Source organism: Nycticebus coucang, chromosome 19 (assembly GCF_027406575.1).
Source record: "Nycticebus coucang isolate mNycCou1 chromosome 19, mNycCou1.pri, whole genome shotgun sequence".
In the NCBI taxonomy this organism is placed as follows: Eukaryota; Metazoa; Chordata; class Mammalia; order Primates; family Lorisidae; genus Nycticebus; species Nycticebus coucang.
The window spans coordinates 7,157,235-7,183,997 of NC_069798.1; the positions used below are offsets into that span (position 1 = coordinate 7,157,235).

General features: G+C 44.3%; 1 protein-coding gene across 1 annotated transcript in view; it reads left to right on the forward strand.

The window, feature by feature from the left end:
• The first annotated feature begins 983 nt into the window (after nucleotides 1-983).
• The window catches only part of EPB41L3 (erythrocyte membrane protein band 4.1 like 3), a 240,666-nt gene continuing 214,886 nt past the window's right edge, over nucleotides 984-26,763 (forward strand). Inside the window, exon 1 of the mRNA XM_053571292.1 lies at nucleotides 984-1,312. The gene's annotated coding sequence lies outside the window, so the exon portion shown is untranslated. The remainder of the gene's footprint in view (nucleotides 1,313-26,763) is intronic.

A 26,763-nucleotide genomic window follows, 5' to 3' on the forward strand; every position in this document is an offset into this window, starting at 1 on the left:
ATGCCACTTGGGCAGTTAATTTTGTAATGTTATTGAACTAACAGGTACTTGGCAATGTACCTGTTCCACAAAGATACACTCAGGAGTCAGGTGTTTCTGGTCCCTTGGCTAGCCTTCCAGATTTGTGCTGTTACCACTTTTCCTCCTGCAGAAGGCAATGCCAAACCGGTTTCCCAGAAAGCACAACTTCACAAGTTATTCAAAGGCAGAGTGAGTGCGGGTGGGTCTGAACATCCTGGCAGATTCCACAGGGAGCTCTTGTCCTGGTCTTTGTGGTTAAGGTGGAGGAGAAGAGAAAGATGATATTCCCTTTGTTTACTTAAAAGGTTCAATTGTCGCAGAAAGCACAGACTTCCCTGCTCTGTGAACAGTCAGGAGGTTTCCCCGCCGGAGCTCCACAGGACACAGAATCAAGCCAGCATGTGGCTGGCAGGCTCTGCCTTCAGGCCTGGAAAGCCAGCAGGGTGGCTTCTCCTCTGGGACCTCAGGGTCCGTCCTCCCCTGCAGTGATAAGGGCTGGATGAGAAAAGATCTAGGACCACGCACCGCTCTGCACATTGGGCGCCTCAAGAGAAGTTAGGTGATGCTTAAACGAAACAGCCCTCAGACCACACTCCAGCCCACATCCCTAGACTCTCTGCTGCTGTGACTTTAACTCTTTTCAGAGGTTGCAAAAATTTAACACCTGCAAAAGTAACCACGTTCCCAGGTCCCCTTAAGGCACAGGAAGGGGCGTTTCCTATAGCCTCGCTCCTTCCTCCAGTGTCTACCCACACAAAAGTGTGTGTGTGTGTGTGTGTGTGTGTGTGTGTGTGTGTGTGTGTCTGTGTATGCTGGACTCTCCGCAGAGCCCGCTGGCTATAAAGCCCAGCGAGGCCTGCAAGGAGACCCACACTTTTAGCGAGCGCGGCTGGGAGGCGGTCCCAGGGCGGGGCCAAGCGCAGGGACCGCCCGGGAGCCCGGCGCAGCCAACTAGCAGACGGGGAGGGCGGGCCGGCGCGGGCTGAGCGGCGCGGGCTGTCACAGGCGCCCGGCGCGCGCTGCAGGTGGCAACTTGGAGGTGCCGCCGCCACAGCTGCGGGAGGAGCCCGGGTCGGGCGGCCCCTTCCAGCCTCCCGGAGCCCTTTCCCGCCGCCGAGGTGGAGACTGGACCCGGGAGAATTCCAGAGAAAGAGCCGCTTGCGCAGGGACCTGTGAGCAGCTCTACCTCTCTCTGTCCTTGCGCTACTTTTTTTTCTCCGAGGAAGGTTGTGCTTGGGGGCTGGGAATCGGCTACGTTAGGGGCCAAGACTGGAAGGCTTCGGCGACCCAGGTGAGTACCTTTCCTTTCCCTTGCCCCATCCTTCTTGGTAGACGGGCGCAGACCTGGCGCGCCGGGTCACCCCGTGGGCAGGGGCTGGGGCGCTGGCGCCTGCCCTTGGATTGAGGTCGATCAGGGAAAGAGCGAGGAAGGGGCGAAGCTGGCCCGACCGGGGGCTGCTTGCCCAAACCTGCCTGGAATCGGCAAAGACTTCTGGGCGGGCACCCCGAGGAGAAGGTTGAGCAGAAAGGTGCTTTGAGGAGCCGGAACGCTTGCGCCCTGGCTTAAGCTGGCAGAGATCGCCCCTGCGCGCAGTGCGGGAGCGGCCGCGGGAGCTGGGCGCCGCGCCTCTGTGAACCCCTGAGCCAGCGCGCCCGGCCGGGCGAGCACACGAATCTTCAGTCCCACGGAGCCCAGGGCGCAGGAGCACGTCATCCCTCTCCGCTCCTGCAACTCCTCCTCCGCCCATCTCGCCTCCGCCCCTCCGCACCCGCGGCTTAGCCTGTTCGGAGATTCTGAGCCTTTGCCAACGCGCGCGGTGGTTGCTGCTGTCACTCCCCTGCCCACCCTTGCCGGAGTTGGAGCGCCCTGGGGTCCGGCTTCCTGGCCCCTGGCCACCTAGTTGTGTGCTGGAGGCGAGGGGGGCTGGCCAGTTTTCTGCGCCAAGGGACGGAGGTGAGCGCTGGCTGGTTCTCCAGTGCTCCCTCCGGATCCATCCCCGCCCCCCTGCAGCGTAAACCGCTAGCCCAGAGAGCAGAATCTCTGAAGCTAGACCTTGCGCTCCCTAGGGGTACTGGGGACCTCCTAGGAAGGTATGAGCCTTGAAGAGAGGCCAGAGCCTCCGCCTCCATCTCAACGTTTCCGTCCCCGCCATCCAGTGGACAGTAGCTCTGACCTCCGCTTTCTGGTTTGCAGCGCTTACGGCGCTAGCGGCCGTGTGTGTGTGCGCGCGCCATCCTCCGGGAGGCAGAGGCGCAGGAGCCCGCTCCCGCTGCCCCGCCGAGCCGCAGAGCCCGCAGTCCGTCGCCGCCAGCGGCGCGCAGCTGCATCCCAGCAACTCCGCGCTGCAGGCTGCTCTCCACCTCCAGCTCCAGCTCCCTGTTCCCTCCACCAAAGCGTGTCCCAGAATGAAAATCATCAGGCCGAAGGGTGCGGGTGGGGATCAGGAACTCTGGAGGCGAATGAGGCTGTATTCAAAATCCAGCCGAGCGCCCTCTCTGGGCATTGCAAATTCCGGTGGCTCGGCTGTAAGGGACCTTCGTTGGAGGGTGACGAAGGCAAGCCGGCACTCTGGGGAGAGCGTGGTGTCGCGCAGGAAGCCGGAGTCGGGGCGGCTGAGCCCCAGCAATCCTTTTGGCGCGTCCCGCTAGGGGTCCGCGCAGGAGGAAGGGTGGCCGGGCCGGAGTGTGGGAGGGCGCCTCGGGGGCGCGAGGAGTCGGCGGACTTTGTGCAGGCATGAGAGAGCAGGTCGGGGCCTGCGGCGGGTTCCGGGACACCCGAATTCCCCTGGAAGTTGAGGTCGGGGTCCGCACCCCGTAGCGACCCCCCCAGCCCGGCCCGGCCGCCGCTGCGGATTCGGAAGCAGCAGCCGCACAGCGGGGTGCGCCGCCCCCTCGGCCCGCTGGCTGCTGCTGTCGCTTTTCCTTCTGCAGAAGTGAAGCGGCGCCCGGACTCACCGGGGCCGGCCACCTCTGCGCTGGAAGAGCCTGGGGTGCGGTGGCGAAATCCTCCCAGGAGCCAGGGGCGGCGTCCAAAAGACCCGGAGGGGGAACCAGCAAGTAGCGCAGGGGGCGGGGGGCGGTGGTGAGCGCCCAGGATCCCCGGGGCGAGGCGAGGCGAGGCAGGGCTGGCCCAGCCGGGTCCGAAGTGCTGCGCCCGCTCTAGGCGCTCTCTCCAGGGACCTGGGGATGGAACAACCCCCGCCCCCCGGTCGACAGCTCTGGTGTAATTCCCTCTGAAGAGCATTGGATTAAGACTAGGCAGAGAGGACTGTGATCCACAAAATGAATGAAAGTGGAAATGACCCGAAATCCCAAATCTAATTGCGGTTTAAATCTAAATTCCATTTGATTAGAAACAGACTCTAATCTGGTAAAGCAGGGTCTGGGTGGAAGCCCCTATATTGCATTTCTCATAATAACAGTTACTGAAAGGGCTGGAGAGATTTGCCCAAGTTGGACGTGTGCTGCTTTGGGGGTTGGGGGCTGGGGGCTGGGGGTGGGCGCGGGGTCGCACGTGTGTTTACATGTAATTTAGAACAAAGAAAGATTCAAGTTCAGATTGGTTCTGAAATGACCTTGGGAGACTTTGTCTTCACTTTCCCATTTTGGCCATAGGCGTTTCCCAGCTGGATCAATTACAGATTGGACTTAAATGACACCAAGGGGTCAGGGGCCCTCTTTTATACCATTAGTTTATAAAGAGGACTTTTAAATACTTTTTCTTAGAACATGTAGTATCCTTAGAGAAACATTCTCTGTACTGAGGAGCGGAAGTATAAAACCAAAATTTTATAACTAGACTATGACCTCTGAATTCCAATAATGGAAATAAGGTTCTCACTAGAGTGTAAGTTATCATAGTCAGGGCTCTTTCTCATCCTTCTATCCCTAGCATCTGGCACATAGTAGGTGTTCAACAAACGTTTATATAGACACTGGTGCTTATAATTAAAGACTTTGGCCCGAAAAGACATTTAATAATTTCTAGGACCAGGCAGTGCCTGTGGCTCAAGGAGTAGGGTGGCAGCCACCAGGTGGTGGGTTCAAACCCAGCCCTGGCCAAAAAAAAAAAAAAAAAAAAAAAACTGCAAAAAAAAAAATAATAATTTCTAGGACCAATCATTATTAAAATCAGAATATTTAACTATAATAGTCATTTTGAGGACTAGGATCCATTATTTAGTTACATATATATTTTTATTTCCTTGCTTTTTTTTTTTAAGACAGAGTCCCACCCTATCCTCCGAGCAGAGTGCCATGGCATCATAGCTCACTCCAACCTCAGACTTGGGCTGTGGGCATCCTGCTGCCTCAGCCTTTGGAAGCCACTGGGATTACAGGCGCTTGCTGTGGCACCCAGCTGGGTTTTTCCATTTTTTTTAGGAGTCGGGGGTCTCACTCTTGCTCAGGTAAGTCTCCAACTCCTGAGCTCAAGCAAATTCTCCCTCCTCAGCCTCCCACAGTGCTGGAATTAAAGACGTTAGTCACCACACCCAGCTAGTTACATATATTTTAAAACTCTTTGGGATTGGTGAAATCATTTGAAATAAGAAGACACCATAAATATTAGAAAACTTAGAAACTACAGAATGACAGAGTTATCACATGGTTAAAGTTCCTCTCTAACAGCCTCTGGTTGGATACCTCTGGAAGTGGGGATTTCACTATTGTCAGAAGCATTCTATTCATTCCTGACATGTTGGGAACACAGGGATGAACCTGTGGTGTGTGGTGGTCTTCACCCTACCCACAATCCCAAATTGCCTATTCTCACACTAAATGCCACTGTGGTGGTCTCTGTGCACATGAAACTCACATTCTAGGGGCGAGGCCAAAAAGGAAGGAAACATTATAGTCTGGGTGCTATGGTACAGATATGTGAGAAGGTTGAGGGGTGTCAGCAATGTGATCCCACACTTTGAGCAGCAGCAGTAAGGGAGACCTCATGAAGGATGTGTCCTGTGGTTTGGACTTGAAAAAGAGTTCTCCCGGAGAACTATAAACTGACCAATAAGAGGCCCACTGCAGGTCGGCCTGAACATCTATTCCTTTATCCAGTTCTGTCTCCTGAGCTATAGCACTCCGCCTTCTCTCTCTTCTGTACACCCACCGCTCTTCTATTTAAGAACATTTTCCATTTCTCTCTGTTTCTTTTCTTCTGGCCAAAGAGCCACAGATTCTTCACCCTACCCACAATCCCAAATTACCTATTCTCACACTAAATGCTGGCATACGTTCTCTGAAAAGAAGAGGAAGAAGCAGGAGCAAAATTTAAAGCAGAGCATGATTTTGGTAGGATTTTAAGTGAGGGCAAGCTGACTGTGTGTGTTTCATTAAAAAGATCCAAGGACTTCGATGAGTCACTTCCTTAGCTGTAAGGAGAATAATAATTTTCACCTGTTACATGTGAGAATTAATTTATGAGTTCAGAGTTATCTGAGATGGTTGGAAGGAAAGTGTGAGGCCTAGCACATGGGAACACAGCATTTTCTGATTCAGAACTGGTTAACCAAGAATGGCAAGAAACACAATTAGTAAGAAAATATAGCTTTCAGTGGAGAGCTGCTAAAGAGGCTAGAGATTTTAAGACATTGAACCATGATGTTCACAATGAAGAAAATGAAATGTAGATAGCTATTAGAGACAGTTTATGATTTGTCATTTTTCCAGGGAGTGGAGAAAAGTGGAATATAAAGCTGGAAGTAGCCACCAAATCTCTGGAGAAGAAGAAAAGGAGTCTTGTGATTTTCATGCTAGTTCAGCAGCTTACTAGGCCTTGATGTGGGAGGATTTGGTGTCACAATGACATGTCCTGTAGAAAAAGCAGGGCTGATAGATGTCCAGCATGTACCCTGAAGTGTTAAGGGTCACATGGCCCAAAGCTAAGGCAAGGGCCACCCTCCGAGTGGGAGTGTAGCAAGAATTCAAGACATGGGAGCTTATCGGACATGATCTTGGAATCCAACGTACTGAGAGTGTGAGAAATTAAAAGCAATGATGAAACAGGGAACGGACTCTGAATATAATTGGGGCTGATTAGTAATGATTTCAGTCCAGCACAATGAATGAAGATCAGAACTGCAGAAAAGACATTACTGGGCAGAAAATGCATGGTAGAACTTACTCTGGGAACTCTGGAACAAAAAGAGGGAGAGAGCTGCCATTTCTCAGTGTGGTGGGAGAACAAGGGTGAATCACAACTTGCATACCTCACCCCTGACGTCCACTCATTATGTAACATCTCTAAGCCAAGAGTCCTCAGCAGTAAAACGGCTAAGAACTACCTAGCACCTGGCCTACCTTTTCCGTGAGCTAGCCTGGCAACGTGCTACTAGCTTTCTAGAACCAGGGGTGTATGTTGCTTGGATAAATTATTACCAAATCTTTATCTTAACTATTCAGCCTCCATTCGTAATCTAGTCTCACTTTTCCAATTGCCAAGGGGATATTTTCCATAGCTGTTCCACGGTCACGTGGAATTGAATATGTCTAAAAACTCCACGCATCGGTTTCATCCTGAAACCACCCACGTGGCAAGAGACCTGGTCTTCATTTTTTACACCTTCCTCTTCTCACATTGCTCCCCCACAAACACACACCATGGAAATGTCAGGGGCATGCTGTGGTGGCTCCCACTGGCACTTCTTTTCTTTTGTCTTCCCATTCATTCTACCCCAGGCCCTTGTCACCTCCCGCATGGACTATTGTAGTCAATTATCCTAACTCTGTTCACCTTCTCTAACTTCTGCTTCCAGATCATTCCTTGTACGGTGCTTTTCTAATTTTATCACTTTCTGCTCCAAACCTCAAGCTATTCCTCTTTCCTAAAGAATGAGAGCTGACTCCTTTAGCTCTTCGATGGCCTCAAAAGGAAACCCGTGGCCACTCTCACCAATTCTTATGCCTCCTATAGGGTTTATGGCTCTGTCCTTGGCTCATATTTTTTTGTTTTGTTTTATTTTGCCCTGGGTAGAGTGCTGTGGTGTCATAGCTCACAGCAACCTCAAACTTCTGGGCTTAAGTGATCCTCTTGCCTCAGCCTCCCAAGTAGCTGGATCTGTAGGTGCTGGCCACAACACCCCACTAATTTTAGTAGAGACAGGGTTTTGCTCTTGTTCAGGCTGATCTCAAGGTCTTGAGCTCAGGCGATAACACCGCCTCAGTCTTCCTAAGTGCTAGGATTATAGGTGTGAGCCACCATGCCCATCCTCAGACCACTTTCTTTAACTAAAATGCCCCTCTTCACCCTTTCCTCTGTCTTTAAATCCTACTGGTTGTTCAAAGCTACACTCAAACATCACCCCTTCATGACTTTTTTTTTGCAGTTTTTTTTTTTTTTGCAGTTTTTTGACTGGGGCTGGGCTTGAACCCTCCACCTCTGGTATGTGGGGCCGCACCCTACTCCTTTGAGCCACAGGCACTGCCCACATGACTTGTTTTCTCAATCATTCTCAGAAGGTTTCTCTCTCATTTTTCCTTCTGCAGACTTTTTGCTCTTTCTCCTCATGGAGCTTACCATCAATTTATTCTTTTGGGTGTTTTATTGATTGAGAGCCAGGGGTCCATCTTCTTCACCTTTGTCTTCCCCAGTGAGTGGTACCCAGAGTGGGGGCTGTGGCACAGCTTTTCACTGAGTGAGCGCGTGTCTAGGGATGTCTGAGAAGAGCCTCTGACAGCAGAGGAGAAGGGTGTTGTTCCAAATCTGGGTCAAGCTGGCATGCAGAAGAAGTAGCCAGCCCTTTATCAGGTCCTTATAGGCAAAGTGGAAAACACAGGTAATTATTTGGAAATTTCAGAAAACACCCTCTCACCCATTGGTCTAATTTCATGAGCATTTTTATGCTTTCATAGCTGGAAGAATCTATAAAAGTATTGACATTCTTCATTATAGAGATGAGGTTGTAGTCGTGTGAGCTACAGAGAGCTTTCAAAAGTAGAATAGACTATGGACAGCCAAGCTGATAGTGACTGGCCTGAAAGAGAAATGAAATACGCTGGGCAAGATGCCCATAAAGTGCTGAATGCATCCAAAAATATACAAGAGAATTCTTGGTTTAGGTCTACGGGTTTATCTGATCTGGAATTCCTTTGAGGAAGATCTTCATCAGCCCCCAGTACGAAATAGAGCCATGTACTCATTCATTACCGTGTGTCATCCCCTAAATGTTTCTGATCTAAATAACACTCTTCACTGAGATTTTAGAAAATGAGATTTCTGAGGATATCACCCTTCTTTTTAAGAATGAAAAGATGAAGCCATTCCTCATGTCTCTACTGAATGTTTGAAGTCAGGTAGAAAAATTATTATAAGAAGATTATCAACTTCCATATTCCAGGAACAAAAATGCTTCCAAACAGTGTTCAGTATACAACGCTTCAACTCGAAAGGGTAAATCCACCCTTATCAAATAGTTATAATTGCTCACTAGGAATAGGCAAAAAGGGGGATAAAAGAGCATAATCAGAGACCGAGGTTTTGAATAGTTAGGAATTAAACACTTTAGTGTAATATTAGAATTATATATTCCTACTTCCTCTGGAATGTGAGAAATTGGATGGCTCTTAGTGATCAAGGGCTATTGGGTCTGTGTTATTTAGATTTGGACACACGGTGTTTATAGAGTTTGCATAAATATGTTACAAAATGGACAAGATGTTGGCCATCCACTTGTGCAAATATTTGGCCACACATGTGTGACTCCTATTGGAAAGCTAGTCTATCCCCAATTCATCTGCCACTTACAAAGCCTTTCTAGGCCTCATCTTCCTAATTGGCAAATGGGAACCACAGAACTCCCTATATTACATAGAAAATGAAAAAAAAAATTCATTGACATCATGTATGTGACTGTACTTAATAAGTAAAAAGTGAGGCACTCGTAATATATGGTATTTGAATTTCTAGTCTGATATTAGTTTTTAAAAACTCAGCATTATGCCATATAAATGTGTTCATCTCCATAACCCTTTCAGTATAAAAGTACATGAAATATTCACAAGAATTAATTCAAATACCAGAAAATGTTTATTCAGAAACTCATATTCACCTTAAAGTAAAAACTTATTTCTTTCCCCCCAACAGCCAAAAAATTATGCAGAGCTAAATCAGGAGACCAGAAGTCTGTGTGGGCAAAGATCATTTTGATAAGCTAGAGGTCAGATTTAAAACCAATTGCTACCACAGATTAAAATACCTTTGTATTCCACCTCAATTAGTTGTCTCTTTGAATGTTGGATGCCCTTTTAAGGTTACATTGTGAATAAGGCAGTAACACAAAATGAGAACGTATGGGAGTACATTGCCTGCAGACCCTGGCGAGCAGAATAAACATGGTGATGAAACTCCCAGGGGGTGAGTTGTCCTTACTGTTAAGTTTGGTGTACGCTGGGGAGCATGCTAACTGCGAGACGAACCTGCCGCACTTTCAGCACTAGTAGGTATTAGCTAAATACCTAGGGCCAAATCACCTAAGTTTTTTTGCATCTTTATTTCCTCTTCAAAACTAGTTTGGTGGCCAGGTGTGGTGTCTCACACCTGTAATCCTGGCTCTCTGGGAGGCCGAGGCAGGCAGATTGCTCGACCTCAGGAGTTTGCGACCAGCTTGAGCAAGAGTGAGACTCCACCTCTACTAAAAAAAAAAAAGAAAGAAAAAAATTAGCTGGGCATCATGGTGGGCACCTGTAGTCCCAGCTACTTGATAGGCTGAGGCAAGAGGATAGTTTGAGCCCAAGAGTTGGAGGTTGCTGTGAACTATGATGACACTATGACACTCAACCCCAGGGCAACAGAGTGAGACTCTGTCTCGGGAAAATAAAAAAAAAAAGAAAACTAGTTTGATAATACCCACCTAGGACTAGAAATAATCCTTATAACATGACTAGGAAATAGTAGGTACTCAACCAAATGTACCCATGTTTTGTGGCATGATGCATATGTTATTGACATTTAATTCAGTATGAAAATCCCTATTTAACAAATTAATCTTTACTTTTGATAATTATGTTTCAAGCTTTGGGTCCTGACTATGTTTATCTACTTTTTGATCTTTATAAGAAATAAACGTTAGTTCTGAGTATATTTAAATGTAATTTTGCCCCTGCCACTTTTAAAGGTTTTTTTTTTTTTGAGAACCCAAACAAATGCAGTGAGAAAGGTAAACCTGATGTGATAATCTTCCTGTAAAATGTTTCCACCTTTCAAAACCAAATAGAAATTATTATTTTGCTGATTCCCCTCCTACATATCTGCATCATTCAAGTTGGAAAAATATATGAGTATCATAGATATTAAAATCTGCCTTTTCTAAAATAATCCGTGACAATTCATTTATGCTCTTTGATCCTGAAGTGATCTACATTGATAATTTAATTACCAAAATAATTAGGTAAAACCGCTACATTTTCATGTTTTCAAATAGAGCTGATCTGTTTTTTAAAAAGAGCGTTTTAACTTACACCGAAAACTGGGTTTCTGGGCTGTCCTAATTGTACAGCTTAATAACTAGCATACAACTGAAGTCTTTGTCTATCCCCACCTGCAAAGATGGCAACTCCACCTGAAGTCAGACGTGTCCCAACTGGGTTTAGAAACCTCTAGGATCTCTCCTCTTCTTGCAAAACTGATCCTGTCTGTGCTGCCTGCACCAAGCCATTTTTACTGGCCCCTATTTTGGCCACCACAGTGACATCTAGCCTCAAAGATTCCTAAAAGCACCAATGAATGCCACTCACCCCATTGTGGCCAGCACCCAAAAGAGTCACCAGGCTGGCCAGGAAGTGATGTGTTCTGCTTCCCTGATGTCTGGACGTGGTGGAGGTGATGGATCATTGATCCCTGGGCCTCCATGAGGTCCACCCGGCACATGTCAAGGTTGAGAGAAGTGTACCCAGTTTGTAAACTCAAGACATTTGGGAATTCATCAGATGGACAATGGGGAACCATTGAAGGGTTGAAGGGTTGTATGCAGATAAATAAGATGGGGGAGGTTGGATAGGGAAAGCGCACTCTGACTATGAGTGGAGAAAGTTGATGGCCTAAGAGAGCAGAGAGCCAGCTGGGAAGCTTCTGAACCAAGCATTGCCTCCCGTACAGACCTGAGGCTAAGGTCTGTACCTTGATCCTCTTTTCTCTGGACCTGGCTTTCTTCCCAGGAGACACCTTACTTTTTTCTCTAATGGTTAGATGTTCAAATAACAGAAGCCAAAAAAGTATAGATTTTATTTTTAAAAAGCCAAATGGGTTAGGTACTTTTCTCTGACAAAATTTATGAATCCCGGGAAATATCACATTCCAAGATCATCTACATTATTATAAAGGATGAGTAATTTGTGCTATTCTTAGCTATTTGCTTCCTTTGAAAAACATATTATAGATGAAAAGGAATTAGGTAATACAACAGTGAGTAATGCTGCTTCACCGTGTGTGTGACCCAGTTGCAAACATTTCCACCCAGTGAAGCAGTATCGTGACGTTGTGTTTAATGTCTGGTGCTTCACCTTAGGAAGAGACTTGTTCCTTTCAGGTCACTTCACCCCAGGTTATTTTGTTTTGAATGTACCACTGGTCTCTGTAGTATACAGTCAGACGACAACGAGGTGTGTTCCGGGAAAAATAAGCAGCAATGTCATTTTCCAGATTGTGGGTTCACTTAATTTCCCCGGATGATAGTTTATTCATCTTTATGATGGAGTTACAGATGCTTCGGCTCTCAAATCTATAATCCTAAAGCATCGTCATCGATTAAACACCTTTTGTTTTTTTAAAACCTGGTAACATAGCATAAACTTCTTGATTGTTTTTACAGCTCAAAGTTGTTAAAACACAATTTCAATATGAGGAAATGAAAAATCATTTTGTGCAGGTTTTCCTATATAAAAATACTAAGGGTTTGTAAAATAGCGATCATATAAGCACGGGCAATATAGTTTTTGACCTCAATAATTGATCACACTGACCTAACCGATAACAGTTGATGTATTGTTTTTCGGAATTGCCTAAGCACTCTCAACATTCACCATGTTACCTGGAATCACCTTGTATTATTTCCCCTTCCTTTCCCTCCTCTGGTGAATTTGGATGAATTCAGAGAGGCTCTGGGTAATCTTTTCAAAGCATAGCAAGAGGATTTATCTAGGTGGTTCCCATTAAAATAAATTAAAATGATAAATACATGGCTGGGGTATAGTACATCTCTTAAAACATGTTCTCCTGGCCTCCATTTGGCACAAGGAAAGGGTTTGTTACCTCTGATTAGCTGTTAGTCCAGTGGAAGAGAAAAATCCACTAGGCCGTGCTGGAATGTAGCGAGGGGCACTTTCCCTCCTGACTCTGGGAGCTGCTTATATAACGCTTAAAGGAGCAGCTGGCCTGAGCCACTAGGGGACCTCCATGGAAGGTGCAGGTAGCTTACTGTCCGCCAGTGAGCTGATATGGGAAAAAGTAGCTGACCCATAAAATCATTTCTCTGACCAAAAGTGTAATTTTAGCAAAAAGAAGGGAAAGGGTTGAGAATAGAAAAAAAGCATAAAAAGGGAAAGAACCATTTCCCTGTGTTAGATTCCTGGGCTAGGTATAGATGGAAGTGGGCACAGTATTAAGGACTCAGGAGGGCAGGTTGTATTGTGCTGACAAAAAATATAATCAAAGTCAAATAAATGTGTTCTTTTACTCCCTATTGCCCCTGGACACCAACCTAGCCTTCACCACACCCCCAAAATCTCACTTAATAGTCCAGAGCCTCATTCTTTATTTTTTTCTTCCAAGATAGTACCTCACTTTGTTGCCCCAGCTGGAGTGCAATGGCATTCTTATAGCTCACAGCAACCTCAAACTCCTGGGCTCAAGTGGTCGTCCCACCTCAGCCTCCTGAGTAGCTGGGACTATATGCCTGCACGATCATGCCTGGCTGATGTTTCTGTTTTTGTAGAGACTGGGTCTTGCTGTTGCACAGGCTAGTCTTGAACTCCTGACCTCATGCAATCCTCCTGCCTTGGCCTCCCGAAGTGCTAGGATTACAGGCATGAGCCAGGGGGCCTGGTTAAGAGCCAGATTCTTATGGGGTTTTCCTTTTACATATAGTACATTTTAGGTATTCAGTAAATGTGAACCCTTATAGTAAAACTGATTTAGCGTAATGTTACAGGATTATAGGATAGAAATTTGAGCGCATAATTCTCATTTTTTCAAAAAAGTCTTAGCAGCTGAGCTGATCAGAGTAATATTTTAAACATCCCTCTCTTATTAGTTCTCTCCCTGTAACTTTAGCCATCATGTTGATTATACCTTTAACACCAAACAGGATGTTTTTGAGCCTGTGCATTGTACCAGGGTTGAAAACACTGAGTTCTGTTCTAACCATGTTATTTTCTCGATGGTTGGATGGTTTTGTTGTTGCACAGTCTAGCTGAATTTGTCTGTATGGAGTTGCTTGCTAGAGATTTATAGCATAGCTGTGAACCACTTTTTGTTGACTTTTCCTGTTCACCAAGGTACACGCTGAATTCAGGAATTTGTTTTTCACCATTGACCTACTAAAGTATCGGTTTGCACATGATATGAGAACCAGCATCAAAGATGTGGGGAAGACAAGGTCATTGACCTCAATATATTCAGAAGTCTTTTATTTTTCCACTGTTCATCACGTGGGCGGGGGGGGGAGACTTGGCTTCAGCTGTGTGCGCTCTTTAGACACAAGTTGAGCAATGTTGCCCATGTTTTCTTCCCGTCTTCATCCCATGGTCTTCTTTTAAACTTTTTGCATTTCTCCCTCAAGGAATGCAGGTGTATCTCACATTTTGGAAAGTTTTGGTCCACCTTTCTGAGTATTTTTCAAAGCAGAAGTCAAGCAGTGATCAAAGGGTGGTTTAATGGATGCTGTGCATTTTGTTTTTAAGAGCATAGAAATACTTCTTTTCTTCAGCCTCTGGCATTTTTAGCCTTAGGGGTGAAAAGATTAGACTGATAAAAGGCAAAGCCCTACTTTCTGAATATAGGCATTCCCCATTTTACAGATGAGTCATTTTTCGAAAGTGCATTTGTTAGTTGCATTTTTTCCACTGTTAGAATTTTGTTGTTGTTGTTCAGAATTTTGAATTCTTTGCCGTGAGAGACAATGTTAAAAATTGTTGTGTTTAGGTTTCCAGGCCAGCCTGGACAACTATACTCCATCTATGTTAGGAGCAAATTTTGGAGCTACAGTATCAGTATCAGTTGTGGGACCTTGGAACAGAAAGCCTTCCTAAGTGGGTAGCCTAAGGTAGAAATGTTAGGATGAGGACAGGGCACTTTGAGCTCCCTTCGGGGTCCCTCATCTGCCTTCTAGGGCTCATTCATCTGAGTTCTGGGGTGCACACACTGTCCCACATCACATCTTTGTGCTCATAGTTAAGTTTTTCTTCTTTCCCAAAATATACTCTTTGCTCCAAATTTATTACCTTCTCTCATTCTCAAATACAACCACCATTGTCTTAGTTCTGCTGATGTAATAAATATTAGATAAGAAAGCAGTCTGATTGAATTGATTCTATTTGCGCAAAGCGTTGGTAACCTCCTAATCCTTCCATGCTGTTTGCATTAAAAAAAAAAAAAAGAATGCCTTGCAACTCAAATCAAATATAGGTGGTTGTATTTTCTTCCATTTAGTATTCATTTATCATCTTTTACAAGCAAGGGACTGATGTAGACTATGAGAATTTAAAGATGAATAAAATATGATGCTTATCATCTTATAGAGAGACCAGTATAGAGACACAAGTAAACTTAGTGTAAAGTATGAAAATGCAAATCAAAACTACTTTGAGATGTCTAACTCCAGTAAGATTAGCCTATATCACAAAATCCCAAGACCAGAGATGTTGGCGTGGATGTGGAGAAAAGGGAACACTTCTACACTGCTGGTAGGAATGCAAATTTATACATTCCTTTTGGGAAGATGTTTGGAGAACACTTAGAGATCTAAAAATAGATCTGCCATTCAATCCTATAATTCCTCTGCTAGGCATATACCCAGAAGACCAAAAATCACATCATAACAAAGATATTTGTACCAGAATGTTTATTGCAGCCCTATTCATAATTGCTAAGTCATAGAAAAAGCCCAAGTGCCCATTGATCCACGAATGGATTAATAAATTGTGGTATATGTACACCATGGAATATTATGCAGCCTTAAAGAAAGATGGAGACTTTACCTCTTTCATGTTTACATGGATGGAGCTGGAACATATTCTTCTTAGTAAAGTATCTCAAGAATGGAAGAAAAAGTATCCAATGTACTCAGCCCTACTATGAAACTAATTTATGGCTTTCACATGAAAGCTATAACCCAGTTACAACCTAAGAATATGGGGGAAGGGGGAAAGGGAGGGGAGGGAGCGGGGTGGTGGGTAGAAGGAGGGAGATTGGTGGGATTACACCTGCCATGCATCTTACAAGGGTATATGTGAAACTTAGTAAATGTAGAATGTAAATGTCTTAACACAGTAACTAAGAAAATGCCAGGAAGGCTATGTTAACCAGAGTGATGAAAATGTGTCAAACGGTCTATAAACCAGTGTATGATGCCCCATGATGGCATTAATGTACACAGCTATGATTTAATAAAAAAAAAAAGTATGATAATGAGGAGTGTCAAAAGAGAACATTATGAATATACCAAATCTTATACTTCGTTGGAGAGAAGCAGATAAATTGATATAAGACTAGCGAAAAACAATTAGGTATTATTTTGGAAAGATACGTGTGTTTTTCAACAAAGGACTTTTGCAGCTCATTGTGTATCATAGATAAACTCCTGCATGTTCCAAGGCTGGGCACAGCGGCTCACGCCTGTAATCCCAGCACTCTGGGAAGCCAAGTGGGTGGACTGCCTGAGCTCAGGAGTTCGAAAACAGCCTGAGTGAAAGCAAGACCCCATCTCTATTAAAAATAGAAAAAACTAGGTGGGCGTTGTGGTACGGCCCACAATGCCTACCTTAGTAGTCCCAGCTACTTGGGAGGCTTTGGCAAGAGGATCGCTCCAACTTAGGAGTGTGAGGTTGCTGTGAGCTACGATGCCAGGGTGAGAAAGTGAGTCTCTGTCTAAAAAAAAAGAATGTTTCAAAAATATCCGTAACAGCAAGAAACTGGAAACAATACCCATGTCTATACACAAGAGAATGGATGAATAAATTGTGTTAGGTTCGCAAAATGAGATATTATGCAGCCATAAAAATGAATGGTAGCTATAAACCAAGCGTATGGATGCATAGTTAATGTTGCTGAGCAAAAACAAAAAAAAGTCACAGATTATGTGATACAGTACCATGATTATAAGGCTCAAAACCATGAAAAACTTAACAGTATTGTTTAGGAAAATATGGAGGCAAGAGAACTGCGTAGGATAGGCACCCATATTAGCGATACGCCATTATTGTTAGGTGATGGTTCACAGATGTTCATTTCATTAGTATGCTCCGTATCTTTCATAGGTATCTTTATATGTATGAAATATTACATGCTACAAACACTTCATGTGCATTTTTTTTGGTGATCACTCCAGTTCTGGAGAATCATCAAGGAAAGATTCTGCCTGGGAGACTGGAAAGGGCTTCACAAGGGAGGTTCACATTGGATGTGGAGGAAAATTGGGGGTTCGCAGGTCAGGAAAATGTTGAGTGGTGAAAGGTGAGGAGGGTGTGAGGCATGTAGTCGGCTTGAGGTGCAGAACAGGTGAATTTGGGAGAGGCGAGGAAAGGGACATGCGGTGGTGTGTTTCTATGCAAGGAGCTGTGATGCCAAGGACCCTGCTGAAGGACTCGCAAGGTTACCAAGGAGGTTGTCTAGAATAAAAGAAGCTGAAGGTAGAACTGGGGAAAGGGCCGAAACCAAGGAAGACACCAGAATGAGGGGTTGGAATGTAGGAGGAAACGGGGAGGACATCCCCGTCGGACAGGGATTTCAGACTCACAGAGATTCCACCTTACAGATGAAGTGATGTCCTGGGCAGAAGAGGAGCCATGAGAATTCAAGCTCTCTTTCTATTTCCCGCTCTCTGTTAGAACAGTATCTTTTGGTATGATCGTAGATCATAGTTACCTAAAAGTCGAGCTGCTCTTGAATGACCTACTGTGATAGGAAGAAAAAGAGGGAGAAGCAGAGAAAAAAGAACTGCCATTTTCTGCGGACCTACTCTGTGCCACGTATCTGAGGGCTGGACACGTATTTATTTCTGGCCTTTTCCACGATTCCCGTAGTATGGAATCTTGAGATGGAACCGAGGCTTACACGGGTTGAATGACTCACAAGCCAGAGTTGGTTCAGAAAAGACAGAGTCTTGTGAAATTGTGAAATAATGTTTTTTCTCGCCTTGCTCTGGGCCTCTCAAAAAACAAAAAAACAAAAAAGTTTTTTAAAGAATGTCTTAGATACATCGAGAAGTTCAATTCCATGCAGTTTTTAAAGAATGTCTTAGATACATCGAGAAGTTCAATTCCATGCAGTTTTGTTTCTTTTTCCTCTGATGTTTTAGAATTCTTTGAACTCTGCTCTCTCCTGGTTTTACCATCTCAGTCTTGAAGGGCGGTTGTCACACCTTATCAGTTGCTTTCTTTAGGACACAGGCCGTCCCCTGATTGGTTATGTTTTAGCAAGCGTCTCCAGAGAACGTACTTTGACAAAGTTTTTGCTGTGACCAGCCTTGTCCCCTGTCTCTCACGCACCTACCTTGGCCTGGAATGACTACAGATTTGTCTTTTCTTACGGATTTTACTAACATACAATTATTTTCTTATTCTTAAAATCACAATCATGCTTTCAGTTGCTATTTATTTCTGGTAACTGCATATTAAAAGGATTATTTTTATCTTGCTGACACTAAAGTTACAATTCATAAATTTTATAATCAGAGTGCATAATATTAACTCCATACTTTCTTGCCTCAGGCTTCTCAAGGAACCTGGAAGAGAGGTTTTTTCCTAAGAATGAGGGGAGAACAGAAGGGATTTTAGAATAGATAAGGTTTGCAACCATTTCTGAGGGGAGCAGCATAGGAGAACGAATGAAGGGGACCAAAGAGGGTCCTAAGCACCTTTCTGGGGCCTTTCTGGGGCTAGAACATGCCATCTTTTGTGGGTAGCCATCAGCAGAGCTCCACTCCTTCCTGCTCCACAGAGATGCCCCAGAGCAGAAACCAAGGTCTTGATTCTGGCTGCACTTGAAGGTGGGAGATATTGGGAATTTAAAAAAGCTCATCTATAAGCATCTCCCACAAATGAAACATAAAGTTGACTTTTAAAGGCATGCACAATTCATATATGCATCTGATCATGTTGGGGAATTGATTCCTGTGAAAAGCAACCTTGACATTCATTATAGGGTGATGGAGATTTATGAATCAAAGTAGTAGGAAAATAAGTTGAGCAATTACTAGTTCTGTACAACTATTGCACGGAGAGAAAGTGACTTTATTCAAACTTCCTGTACTTTATGGAATATTTTGACGTTGCTCATGGATAAAGACTGGAATCCCTGACGTGGCCATTGGTCTTCATGGGCTGTTCCTGTCCACTTCCACAGCCTTGTTTTTTAGCATTTGCCCTCACACCGCCTGTTCTAGACCAGCCACTCTCGAACATTTTAGTCCTACGACCTCAGTACACTCTCAAAGATAATGGCAAACTAGGGCAGTGCCTGTGGCTCAATGAAGTAGGGCACCAGCCCCATATGCCAGAGATGGCGGGTTCAAACCCAGCCCTGGCCAAAAACTGCAAAAAAAAAAAAAAAAAAAAAAGATAATGGCAAACTGTAAAGAACTTTTCTTTATCCGTGTTATATCTATTGATAGGACCTGCATTAAAAATTACAACTGAAAATTTTAAAAAATGTATATTTTTAATTCACTTCAAATGAAAATAATAAATCAATTTCATGTTAACATTGTTATTTTTATGAAGGGTAACTATGTTTTCCAAGACAAAAATCGTTGAGGTTACGGACTGGTCTTGCACGTCCGTTTAACGCCCAGCTCAGAAGAAGAGAATGGGTTCTCGTGCTCCCTTGGGCAGTAGAGACCAAGGGTACAATGCCCCGTGGGATAGCTTCTAGAAATACCCACTGTACACTCAGGAAAGAAGAAAGTGAAAAGGCAAATCATGTCTGAGTGTCACCAGGGAAATAGTTTGACCTCCTGGGTCCCCTAAAAGGGTGTTACAGGAACCTCCTGGTCCCCTAGAGCCCCACTTTCAGAATTTCTGCCTCAGACTCACGGGCCTTTGTTTGGAGACAGATCAATAGAGCACAATTGATGCGGGCAATGTGAAATACTATTGGGAAGCCTGGCTGAGGCCAGGCACATCCCATCTGCTGTGGACGTCCCTGATCTGAGAGACCGCACAGCCGCTGAGAACATCCCCAAGTCCCCCCTGAATTCATACTGCTCTGAGTTCCTCCCGGGTCATTTAGGGCGTCGCTGAGTTGACCTCTACCATATTCCTCTGAGAAAACCAGGACTTCTGTTAATTTCCCTTTTCACGAGGAACAGACATGGTTACTGGCTTGCTCAAGGTCACTCAAGGGAGGGTGAGGACCAAGCTCACACCTCCTCTCCTAAGGCCTCCCCTGTGCAAGTGTCTCCTCTCACCGAGGCGTCAACCCCTGTAAGAGACAGCCATGCCCGCCAGGGGCTGGGGTACAACTTACGGGCAGGAGATGTTTGAAAGCAGAAACTTAAGATTTACTCGTGTAGGCCCCAATGTAGTCCCTGTTCTAATACTTTAGCAAGTAAAAGTAATTCAGGTACGAGAGAGGATCGATTGTTTTCTCTGAGTGTGCTTTTTGGTCAGTACAATTAAAGTTCACCCTTGTCTGCAGTGAGAAGAAAAATCACCATTCATTCTCAGGATGAAGGAATTAGATTAATATCCAAAAGCCAAGTTATTAAACTTTTAAAAGGAAGACCTTGCCTGGGCACTTTGTAGGGATTTTGCTGCTGCAGGAGAGGGCTGTGGAGTGACTGGGGACAGCCGGGCTCATCGCTGGTCTTTGCAGGTATTTTTGTCATGATTTCTTCTAGCACCATCTTACCATCCAGGGAGAGAGTGTGACCAGATTTCTTGAATTAATAACAAGGCAGCTTTTTTTTCTCCCGCTACAAACTGCAGCCTTTTAGTGCTTTATACTGAGTGTTGACTTTACTTTGAAGATGGGGTCCACACAAGGTGGCTAAATAGTTCCAAGATCCGTTGTGACTGTAGCCTTCAACCCCGCAATATAATAAATATACAGGACATTACATTTACCATCTTAACCGTTTTTAAGTGTAAAATTCACTAGTGTTACTTACATTGACACTGTTGTGCAACTAATCTCCAGAATGCATTTCATTTTGCAAAATCAAAACTCTATGCTGGTTACACAACAGCTCCATGTTCTCTCCCTGAAGCTTCTGGAAACCACGTTTCTACTCTCTGTCTCTGAGCCCTTTTCTGCTCTAGGGACCTCCGACCTCATAGTATTTGTCCTTTTTTGTCCTTTTGTCCTTTTGCACAATGTCTTCAAGGTTCATTCACATTGTTGTATGTGTCAGAATTTCCTTCCTCTTTAAGGCTGAATGATATTCCCTTGTCTGTGTGTACATATCACATTTTATTCCTTCATTCATCTGTTGATAGATACTTGTGTGGTTTCCGTCTTTTGACTGTTGTGACTAATTCTACTATGAATGTATGCATACAATATCTCTTTGAGATTCTTTTTTTTTTCTTTGAGATTCTTTTGAGTTGATGGTAGCATTCAAAGGAACTGACCAGTAGTATACACCTGTGAGGCAGAGGCACAGGAATCCTGAGTGGACCTGAGGATCTTAGAATTCCTCGAGCATGACTTTGGCAAAGCCTGGTTTTCCAAGGTGACTGCTCATGTGCAAAGCATGACAGATGAGCTATTTCATGTGAAAAGTTCAGTTTGGGAGTTTGAGAGAGGACCCATGCTAATTAAAAATATGTGAATCTGTACTATGAAACTTCTTCACTAATGGAGCAATTATCGTGGTTTGTAAATTAAAAAACAGTGTCTCCTGCTGGGCACAGTGGCTCACGCCTATAACCCTAGCACGCTGGGAGGTGGAGATGGATGGATCGCTTGAGCTCGGGAGTTCCGGACCAGCCTGAGCAAAAGTGAAAGATCTCATCTCTAAAAGTAGCCAAGCATCGTGGCAGGCACCTGTAGTCCCAGCTACTCGAGAGGCTGAGGCAAGAGGATCACTTGATCCACAAGTTTGAGGTTGCTGTGAGCTATGATGCCACGGCACTCTACCCAGGGTGAGAGAGTGAGACTCTCAAATAAATAAATAAATAAAAATAAAAAATAAAAAACAATGTGTCCTAGAAATGTAATGACATTTTAATTTTTTTTCCTGGGCCTCTATTAAAAAAAAAGATAATAATAATAACAAACGATGCATTTCTTTGGTCCTTTCTTTGAAGGATTCCAATTCTATTCCGTATTTCCGACATGCAGCATATCTAAACTGGGTTGTAACTTATATTCCTTGTGAGTGTATCACTAGAATTGTTTTAGTCACATGCTTACTAGAATGTGTAAATCATTTTACTAAGTTTTCTGATTATTACGTAGTTTGAGTCAGCCTCTGTCTTTCCCTTGTAGCAGCTGCCCTGCAGCCCCACTCTCCAGCCCAGACTTGCTCTAATTACTGTTTGTCCCTATATGTTTAGGCAGCTCTTTCATATTATCTATCTAAAAATGTCTATTGCATTTTCAAATGTGGCTTGGGTGTGTATTCCAATATCTGCAACTGTTAGATGAAAGGAGACCGTGGAATATTATGCAGCCTTAAAGAAAGATGGAGACTTTACCTCTTTCATGTTTACATGGATGGAGCTGGAACATATTCTTCTTAGTAAAGTATCTCAAGAATGGAAGAAAAAGTATCCAATGTCCTCAGCCCTACTGTGAAACTAATTTATAGCTTTCATATGAAAGCTATAACCCAGTTATAGCACAAGATTATGGGGAAAGGGGCAACGGAGGGGAGTGGAGGGGAGAGGATGGATGGAGGGAGGGTAATCCGTGGGACCACACCTATGGTGCATCTTAGAAGGGTACATGTGAAACTTACTAAATGTAGAATATAAATGTCTGAACACAATAACTGCCATGAAGGCTATGTTAACCAGTTTGATGAAAAATTGCATATAAAACCAGCACATTGTACCCCATGATTGCATTAATGGACACAGCTATGATTTAATAAAAAAGAAAAAGAAAAAGAAAGTGAGAGATCTTTTCCGATCTCTCCTGAATTATCTACTCTATTTTTCTTTTTTTTTTTTTTAATTTTTTTATTAAATCATAACTGTATACAATGATATGATTATGGGGCATCATACACTCACTTCATAAACCATTTGACACATTTTATTTTTCAACCAAAACTTTCTCCTTAACCCACAATGTACTTGGGACTGGGGTGTCTTCCAAGGAGGAGGGAGCTGTTATTATTATGCGCAGTATTGGGATAAATCAGTACTTTATTTATTAGGATAAATCAATACCAGTTGTATTTCTAAACTTTCTTCCCTTTTTTTCTCACTCTCCCTGTCTCACTGCCTCTGGGAACATGGAACGTGGAACCTGGGCCTGCCGATCATCTGGAAAAATGTTATCTTTGCGCGTTGGGACGTGGATAATGTGGGTGAGTCCTGGAATGAATGCCTTTCTTTGTTTGTGGAAGGAGAAAATTGTGAAATGAAATTGTTTGATAGGAGCATACCTTCAGCACTCCAGTGCCCGTGTGTGCACAGCCTATGTCTGCAGTGAGACTCGGGGAAAAGCCCTGAGCTGCACAGCAGCACCCAGGCTCCCGTGAGACAACGACAAATCATATTCAGTGACAAAAATTGCTATTTAGACCTTTGCTATGGGTTTTGTTTTTTTCTTTTGGGTTTATACCAGCTTTAATAATAGCTCTTTATGACAAAGCAGTTTGAAAATATCCCACATTGCTTGACACTGAATTTCCTGTCTTGTTCAGTTGTTTCTATAAATTGTGCACCTCAGCTCTTCATATTTACTCCTTAGGCAGGCACAGACGAGTTTCTTTCTGTGACGCTGGCATTGTTTCCAATAGAAACCCACTGGCAATGGTACATGGCTGATGTATTTATATTAAATGAGTCATGCATCTTGATGTGACTTCCCGGCTCAATTGGTCCCTAGTTGATGGTGTCAAAACTCAGACAGGAAAATTGTTAAATAAAAAACTAACTTTGTTCTTTCAAAACTGAGCGATCACAATGTAGTGGATCCTTGTTCTTTCAAAACTGAGTGATCACAATGTAGTGGATCCTCCGCTGTTTTGCACACAGGACCGGGACTGGGAGAGGGCTGTGGTCTGATGGTGGACTGATTGTTGGGGGATGCAGAACAGACAACAGGCAGGCTTTGGATACATTTCTGCCCTCATACTCGAAAATGTGGGAAGCAAGATTCTGGGTAAAACCTTTGATTGGCATGATGACGTGGCTGGTTCCACACTTTTCTTACAGATTTAGTATGGCTGATTAAAAAAAAAAGAAGAAGAAAGACATTGGTTGAGGCATACCTCTACAGGAAAGTCATTATCTTAATGATGAATGCTACTTTTACCCTGAGTTTCCCTCTCAGTAAATTTAAAACTGCCGTGTCACTGTCTTAGCCGGCGGAGGTGGGAGGATTTCGCTTGCTGGGAGCAAACACATTTGTTGTTGCAATCTGTTATTTCTGAAATGTCTAAAATTATATTGCATGTTAGCATGAAATTTGGCATTGATGTTTGTAAGATTTTCTATTCTGGTGTAAGTAATTTGGGAATCTTTATCTTAGATGATTTAGTTACCTATAAATATCCTTAGGAATATGTGTCATTTGAGTTTAATCTGTTGAGCTGTGAGCCGTCGATTTGACACAATTGCCCCCTAATCAGCTGTTTTGTCTACTGGGCTATGATGCGAGTCTTCCATTCCTAATCTAAAAATCTTTTGGAGGCCGGGTGCAGTGGCTCACACCTGTAATCCTCACACCCTGGATTGCCTGAGCTCAGGAGTTTGAGACCAGCCTGAGAAAATGCAAGACCCCATCTCTAAAAATAGCCAGGCATTGTGGTGGGCACATCGTCCCAGCTACTCGGGAAGCTGAGGCAAGAGGATCGCTTGAGCCTAGGAGTTTGAGGTTGCTGTGAGCTGTGACCCCACAACACTCTACCCAGGGTGACAAAGTGAGACTCTGTCTCAATAAATAAATACATAAAATCTTCTTTTGGGATTCACATTGTGTGTATGATGTATTTATTTATTTATTTATTTATTTTATTGTTGGGGATTCATTGAGGGTACAATAAACCAGGTTACACTGATTGCAATTGTTAGGTAAAGTCCCTCTTGCGATCATGTCTTGCCCCCATAAAGTGTGACACACACCTTTCTTTGCAGTTTTTGGCCAGGGCTGGATTTGAACCCACCACCTCCGGCATATGTGGATAGTGCCCTACTCCTTTGAGCCACAGGCACCGCCCTCACATTGTGTGTTTTCCTCTGTGTGTCCTTTTGCATCATTTCGCTTCCCGCCTTCTCATAGGAAACTATAGTACCCTACTGGACAAGCACCCTAGCAATCTCGTTTCTCTGCCTGAGTTACCGGGTCCTCAGAGCCTACTTCCCTACGTTGATCTGAGCCCGGCCTTGAGAATTCGCCATCTGTCTGGGACCTTGAAAGCCTTCCGAAGAAGTATTATTTGTGAGATGCTCCACAAATCCTCAGAAATCTCTGATCCTAAAATTAGTAGAGTGCCAAGGCTACGGGGTTTTCCTGTATTATTTCCTTGGATTCTGTTGCAGCGTGTACGCACTCAGCTGCTCCTACTCCTCTCCCTCAGACTCCTTCTATGGAGAGGTCTCTGGTTTGGGTGTTGTTTTGACTTCTTGGAATTTGTTTTTGATCCATTTGTAGGGAAGAAAAGCGGCTGGCTGTATAGCTCTCTGTTGATCGTTTTAAAATAGCTGGTAGGTTTCTACAGTGTATGTGCGGGATGGTAGTGTCATTACATCACTGGCTCTCCCTCCGTCACTGGGCTATGGACTTCACATGAGTCGCATTTAATTTCTGTACAACCTTAAGAGGCAGGAACTTCTCATCATCAAATTTTATGGGTGAACAGACAGAGGTTCTGCTTAATCTGCCGAAGGCCAGTGAGTGGTAGATGGAGGGAGCCTGGTTTTAATCCAGGAATCTGGTTCTGGAGTCACAATCATAAAATGTTTTCACCAGATACATTTGCTTTTAACCAGTTTAACAGGCTTTTGTCGTCTGTATTGCCCAAGATAGAATTTTGGTGCATCTCAGAGGAGACTTCCTCAAGTACCTCTGAATCAGTCTTTTATCTGGAAGTTATATAAAGCTCTTTTGTGAGTCCAAAGTGGCAACCCTACTGTGGCAGGGGGTGGGGAACAGGAGGGATTATAGTAAAAGGCAGATTAGATGATTAGCCCTAGTAAAGTGGTTTCTGTTTCCAGATAAGTGAGTATATTTGAGTCAGACAGTATAATCATATTTTAACAGATAGGAGCTTAGGAGGAAAAAATCAAATAGAATCAAACTATTTCCCTAAATTCAGACAAACTCTTGTACCTACAGATTCCATTTTGATTCTCTACTCTCTTGTTATTGAGTGTGAGGGCTTCCAAATCTAATCATGGGTCATTCTCTAATGGCTAATTTTCTGCTTTATTAGTCATAGTAATAAGGCCCTTCTCAAAAGCAGAGAGAGGTGAAAAGCAGAAAGTTGTCCTGGTCAGCTGGCCTTGCCTGCCTCTGTCAGGGAGCTCCATCGACAAGGGTGGGAATTAATGGAGCCCTGCTGTGGGTGGTCTCGGCCGGAATGCTGATATTTTCAGTCACCTGTGCTGGGCAGACCCTCATCATCTCTCACCAGGGTTTTGTGACAGCTTGCTGAAACCTTGCTCCCATCTTTATTCCATCCTCTGACTCCAGACAGATATGTCCACGCTGTAAGTCTGACCACACCTCCATCTTGCTGTCAGCACCCCGGGGCTCAGCGTTGCCCCAGCACTTCTTTCCACTATAGCAGTGGCATGCATTGGTCATTTGTGTGGGCATCACAGGTTATGTCTTACTAATAATACATCAGGTATTAAAGTTTAATAATTGGGGTGGCGCCTGTGGCTCAAAGGGGTAGGGTGCTGGCCACATATGCTGGAGGTGGAGGGTTCAAACCCAGCCCCGGCCAAAAACTGCAAAAAAAAGTTTAATAATTGTTTAAGGAAAATAGAATGGCTTTAAGTTTACCATGATAACAATATGGTTTACACTCTTTTCCCGTATTATTTTTTGTATGAGAAAGAGAGTATGAGAGAGGCTGGGCAGGGTGGCTCGTGCCTATAATCCTATCACTCTGGGAGGCTGAGATGTGTGGATCGCTTGAACTCAGGAGTTTGAGACCAGCCTGAGCAAGAGGGAGACCCCCGTCTCTACTAAAATGCATTGTGGTAGGTGCCTGTAGTCCCAACTAACTGGGAGGCTGAGGCAGGAGGATCACTTGAGCCGAAGGGTTTGAGGTTGCTGTGAGCTATGATGCCATGGCACTCTACCCAGGGCAACAGAGTAGGACTCTGTCTCGAAAGAAAGAAAGAAAGGAAGGAAGGAAGGGAAGGGAAGGGAAAGATGACACTGTAAATTCATCAGCTTTGCTTATT